Source organism: Myotis myotis, unplaced genomic scaffold (genome assembly GCF_014108235.1).
Source record: "Myotis myotis isolate mMyoMyo1 unplaced genomic scaffold, mMyoMyo1.p scaffold_m19_p_1, whole genome shotgun sequence".
NCBI lineage: Eukaryota > Metazoa > Chordata > Mammalia > Chiroptera > Vespertilionidae > Myotis > Myotis myotis.
Window position 1 is genome coordinate 64587396 of NW_023416313.1, and position 6724 is coordinate 64594119.

Below are 6724 nucleotides of genomic sequence, written 5' to 3' on the forward strand. Positions count from 1 at the left end.
AGTACTAACATTGAGAATACAGCATCTGGAACAAATCTAGGAGACATTAAATGAAAAGAAAGGAAGATACAAATTTGAGATATAATTATATAGAAAATAGTGGAATTTTAATTTGTTGATATCATTAAATTCTGATACCCACACTAGAATGCGATACCTCATATGTGCCTGACCGGGACAGAGTGCAGTATGATCTCAATATTATACTTATATTAATGCAGTTGATGTCTATATTACATATTTTTCCTGTGATATCACATGATCAATTCATATTTATCCTGTAAAATCAACTAAATTTTCCATGAGGTTATTCAAAGTCAGGCTATCTTCTGAATAATTTTCTTTCAAATGTTTGTACACATTATGCTCCAAAAATATTTTAAAATTATGCCTATTCAAAATTCAAAGGAAACTCATAGACATGGTCAAACTTTTAAAAATACTTAGGGTTATTTTTTAATCTGTAAAAGTGCCTTTTTAAAGTATTATTTGACTGCCATTACATGGTCCTATAATCCAGCAATTTTCAACTGGACTGGTGTGCTACAAGAATTTTTAAAACATGCAATCTCTGACTAGTCAGGGGCACTGACCTCTTTTCTCTTAGATTGTAAAAAAAAAAAAAAAAGAGAGAGAGAGAGAAATTCACACAACAATAGCCGTCTGGTATGAATGAATCAAAATCATGCCTATTTTTTTTTTTTCAGATCAGCTAAAGAGTTTTAGAAATTAGTTTATGTATGTCATGAGATGGAAAATTAATGTGTGGGCCCACATTAAAATGTATGATTTAGTACAAATTATATTCTTTTATTTGTATGGTAAGAATTTACTGAACATGGTTATAGAAACAATTCTAAATCCTCTATCCCGGTTCCTAACATACAACTTTATCCCTAGAGAGCAAGGAATCTGAAGTCATGAGGTATAATTTCACTGGGAGGCCAGACATTTTCTAGAAACTCATGTGCGAGACAATGTGCTAAATATGGCATTGCAATGACAATTTGGCCTTTAATGTTCTCTTAATGGCCTGGGAAAGGAAACCATCAGGAATGGCTTACCAGCCTTTCATCTTCTACCAAGACAGGAAACAAGTAAATATGACAGTTTAAGGTCAGGAATAAATACAAGACACAGCCAAGACAAGGATATATTCCTTCCCCTGCTTCATCATCCCCCATCATACACCTATTCTAATTTTATTTAACATTGTAACTCTTCTAGCATTATAATCTTCTTTTTAATAAATTTGCTAAACACTGAAAATCATCTCATTTCAATGACCAATGAATGAGTCAAGCACATAAGATCAAAAAATTATTTTTCTAATAAATAAAACATTATTAAATGTTCTGTATGGTAAAAAGTTTTTACTATAAATTTAATCTTAGTACATATCCTCTTTTGTATTAAAAGTTTCTTCAGGAGTAAGAATGATCTTGTAGCCCTAGCTGGTTTAGCTCAGTGGCTAGAGCATCAGCCTGCAGACTGAAGGGTCCTGGGTTTGATTCCAGTCAAGGATACATGCCTGGGTTTTGGTCTCCATCCCCAGTAGGGGGTGTGCAGGAGGCAGCCGATCAATGATTCTCTCTCGTCATTGATGTTTCTCTCTCTCTCCCTCTCTCTTCCTCTCTAAAATCCATAAAAATATATTTTAAGAAAAAAGAATGATCTTGTACTTGTTTTATGAATAGTTGCATTTGGTGGTTTCATAACAGATATTCAACAAATATTTTTTGTTAAATGTCAAAATCTACGATAGCAACAAAACCCACTATTATGTAAAAATATGTATGAGTGTGTGCCTTTCAGCAAGGGAGATGAAACCTTTTAGAATATGAAAATTATATTGGGGGACTTCCAGTCAAGATGGTGAAGCAGGCAAGTGCTGTGCTCGCCTGCTCCTAACACCACATCAAAATTACAACTAAATTATATGTTGGGATCCAGCCCCAGCAGGTCCAGGGGTTCCCAGAGGTGTGGACAGAGTCAGCAAAGAAGGAATGACATGGAGACAGCGTTCAGTTGATCAGCAGCCTAGCCAGGTTCTCTAGCCAGGTTCTAGCCAGGTTCTCCAGCCAGGTTCGGTCTTTATTGTCCTGTTACATCTGTATTTATACCAGTTGATTTTAATCATATCCATTCTATTCCAAAGGTTAGGGCATTTGTTTATCTAGTTCTGTTGAGTTTAATCCTGTCTAGGTTAATCTCTGTGTTCCATTACAAGGGCTATTCCAAGGTCACTGCTCTACCGATAGGCTACAAGGAAGTGACTGAAGGAGATTATCCTACCCAGTAAAGGTTATGTCCTCCCAGCCTCCCTGCTTGCCTTCCCTGGGACTGCCCTGTGTCGGTGGGTCTCTGGGGGTATAGGCTTTGGTGCTTTCCTTGGTGGGCAGACCCCTGGGGATGTGGGCCCAACAAGTCCCAAATTTATTGCCAACAGTCTTAGTCCAAGCTCTTCATAAGTAGCACATGGTATTTCTGTAACAATAAGGGGTTTCACTGATTTATTATCTTCCTTAGTCCTGTTAATCCCTAACTCCAGGGAAAAAATCCTCACCTGGGGAAACAACCTTTCTCAGGGAGGTGGTCCTGTTTAAAACACATAGCGCTAAGAGAGGGAGCAAACCTATGCCATATACGCAAGGTCCCTTGAAACATAAGCTGTGCAGATGTTTCTTCCCTGCAGCGACTGTGTCAAGCAGCAAGGATGGACCAGCTTCTGGCAATTATAGAGCAACCATCACTGAGAACCACCTGAAGACTAGCTGAACAGGACTCCTATAACTAAGGATATTCAGAGGAAGCCACATTGAGGCGGGTCAGAGACACAGAACAGACAGGCACCACAGTCGTAATGGAATATTACTCAGCCATAAAAAAGAATAAAATCTTGCCATTTGTGCAACATCGATTGACCTAGACCAGCCGTGGGCAAACTACGGCCCGTGGGCCGGATCCGGCCTGTTGGGCTGTTCTATCTGGCCCGCGGAGCTGAAAGAGCAGAGGGTTCTCTTGCTCTCCCCTCCGCTCCTTCCCCAGCAGCAGTGTTAACATGGCAACGTTGGGAAACACGGCCGCAGCTCCTTCTTCTGAGTCCAGTTTAAGAACCCATTGTGGCCCTCGAGTCAAAAAGTTTGCCCACCCCTGCTATGCTTATGTATACCTGAAACTAAAATATTGTGCATCTGTTGTATTTGTAAAATAAAAATTATTTTAAAAAAAGATTATATTGGCAAGCCTTTGGTTTCTTTGTTTTGTTTTGTTTTAATGATTGTACTCTGAATAAGAGGAAGCTTCCCGGAGAAGGCTAAGGTGCTTGAGGTGAGAGAGAGGGCACCACTAGAGGGCAGTAGTCCCCTCACTTGCATAACTAAAGTTTCAATTAAGAATAACTTAGCTGTTTAATATTTCTTCCAGCTAATACTTGACAATTTTCTTCCTCTCACAGTAATATCTGTTATGTAGTTTCAGTAACTGAAATCCTAGTAATTTAGAGGTGTAAGATCAAATAAAACATCTAAAATATGTTGTTTTTATTGTTATTTTGGTCTAGTAACTCAAAAATAAGGTGACACCTTGAATTTGGTAGAAAAATAATTTTTCACACCAAACACCATTCTTACAACTAAAATCTGGTCTGACCTTTTGAACGGTAATTAAGATTGCTTCTTCTCAAGGCACATTTTGTCTTTTATCACAGCTCACAAGCAGCTGCAAGAGAGCCCCTTTGCCAAAAATAGCTCTCCACCAGGCTGTCACTCTACCTGAAATCCATTTAGATACTGGTTCCCAACCTTTCAAAGTGGGGGCCCTTTACAAACAAAATTTCATAGGCCATCCCCCATGTAATAACTCTTGAACTTTTAAGATCAGTATGTTAAAACATAAAAAGATACCGTGAAAAGATACCGTAACTTCACTGGCATGTTTTAGTGAATTAATACTGTATTAGCCACAATAATGTATGTTTAAAAGATATCAGTATACTAGTAAATATACAAAGAATTTTATTCAGTAAGTCAACAGCTAAGGCTCTTTGCCTAAATAAGTACATGAACCCCTTAATATAAACCTATAATATACCCCTTACCTACAACATCTGGTCTGGGATATGAAAGAAGAGAATCATTGAAATTTTGTGTTATACCACTCAACCTCCACTTTTAAGAGGGAAACATTATATTTTCTGGTTACATATTTTTTAAACTTCACCAACTCTTTCTGCATCCCACTAAGAAATGCCACAGTTCCTGTCATTCACCAAGCAATACACCTGACATCAGTGTGTATATAGTTCCCCATAGGTGTTCTACCTGTGATTTTTACCAAGGTTAAAGTTTTAAAAATATTAATGGAAGCTTGATCTCTCAAAGACGTCAATTCCAAATACAGTTTGTCTGTTTGACCTGAGCAACTTTCGGTGGTGCCCTGCTGAGTACATAACATGCATTCTTAGCTCAAATGTTCTGCGAGTTTTGACATCATGGGTGAAATATCTCCTGGCACTATTAAAAGAGTATCTGGCATCAGGTAGCTCTGCAGAGAGCCAGGATGTCACTGCTCATGTTAGATGACAGTGAAACTCCACCGCTCAATTCTGGAATAAGTCAAATCACATGTTTTACAAAAGTAAACTTATTGTACAATTTGCTCCTGCTTCTCATTGGAATTGGTCAACCAAAGAACAACATTTCAATTAAATAAAATACATAATTATACATCCACGGTAGTTTAACTATTATCAGGGAAAGGTACCAAATATAATAAAAAGTATATATATTACTAAACTGAAGAAAACAGACTTACTCAAAAGATATAATTAAGAAGCCACTCTATAATATGAAGGAAATTAATTGATTATACTTTTCTAGGCCTCAAGATTATATTCAGGGGTCCTCAAACTTTTTAAACAGGGGGCCAGTTCACTGTCCCTCAGACCGTTGGAGGGCCGGACTATAGTTTAAAAAAAAAACTATGAACAAATTCCTATGCACACTGCACATATCTTATTTTTAATTAAAAAAACAAAATGGGAACAAATACAATATTTGTATTTGCATGTGGCCCGTGGGCAGTAGTTTGAGGACCCCTGGTTATATTAATGTAAAATAGAAGTGACTATTCTTTTCTTTTTCTTTCTTTCTTTTTTTTGTTTGTTTTGTTAATCCTCACCCTAGGATATTTTTCCAATGAGTTTTAGAGAAAGTGGAGGGAGAGGGAGCGATAGAGAGAAACATCAATGTGAGAGAGACACATTGGTTGGGTGCCTCCTGCACACACCCCGACCAGGGTTGGGGAATCTGCAATCAAGGTACATGCCCTTGACCGGAATCGAACCGACGCTCTAACCACTGAGAAAACCGGCTAGGGCGATTATTCTTGCTCTTGTCAAATATTCTTACTTTTGTCAAATGTAGATGAGGGGTCTATGAGTCAAAAGATAAAACTGACATAGAAGCTTACCCATAACCTATGCCAGAGTTTCTCTCCTTTATCAACAGTCCTCTTTGGGACATTATAACTCCACAATATCCCACCTGTAGTGGTAGCACACAGTCAGACAATTCTGGGTTGCATATGCATTTGTGGGCCCTTAGCAGTAGACAGGCCCCTCTGGAATTTGAGGGCTAACCTTCATTTTCTGAGGTCCATCGAGATGAAGCAATTTGTATAATTCACGAGGGTCAGCTAGAACTAAAATACAAGTCTCTTCATCTTTGTCTCATACAATTTCCACTATGTCAGCATAAAAGTACAGAGAGTCATTGAAAGAAGATTTCTATGCTAATTCAGAGTACTATATACCAGTATTCAGGCAAATCTATCAGCTAAGTGCTGAGAGCACTACACACTCCCGATCTGGAAGCACAGAAGGGCGCTCAGGAAATGAAAATAGAACGGTTACAAATGGTTTGATGTCAGACTCAAGACATAAATAATGTTTAGCAGGTGTCAGATCAAGGCCTGGTTCAGTTTGATATTCTCGTCAGTGACCTAGATAACACATTGGCAACCTAGAGTGTCCAAATCTCTCAAAAGAATTTTACATTTTAGGAAGCCTTCTAGTGCCTCCTGCCCAGATTCACTATTCCTCTTCTCCCGTAAGCAAGTTTCATTCCCAGCGCTCCACTCATCTCACCTAGGAGTTAGGTTACTTAAGTAATTACCACTAAACTGAGTGACTGATGTAACATCTTCCAAAAGTCTTAGCGGCCTTTCACTTTTTAAAAATCTGTTTATTTATCCAAATGAATACTATTTAGTGGGTGGAGATATGCACCTCTGTGTAGCTTACCCACTAGAACATTTCTTTTCGCCAAATATAACTGTAACTTCCCTAAATTCGTTAACATTCAAAAAATGCTTGAAGATTTCAAAATCAAACACTCTTTCTTGTGGAGCCATTAACCAAATCTCTGATGCCTTGCCAATGTGATTCTCTATGCAGCCACTAGCAGTTGAGCAATGAGAATTGATCGGCACATGCAATAAAACATATTTGTCATTCCTGATCTATATGATGTGAGTAGATTCCTGCCTGGAAGTAGAGAACAGTATTTTATATCCTCTCAAAACACCTCCTCCACTATGGCTCATTTTATGAAAATGGTATGGTTACATCTCTTTTCTTTGCTCTCCAGTTAAACATGCTGAAGCTTGGAGAAGAACATAGCAGCCCTGGTTTGTATGAAAGAGAAAGCAGATCCTTTTCCAG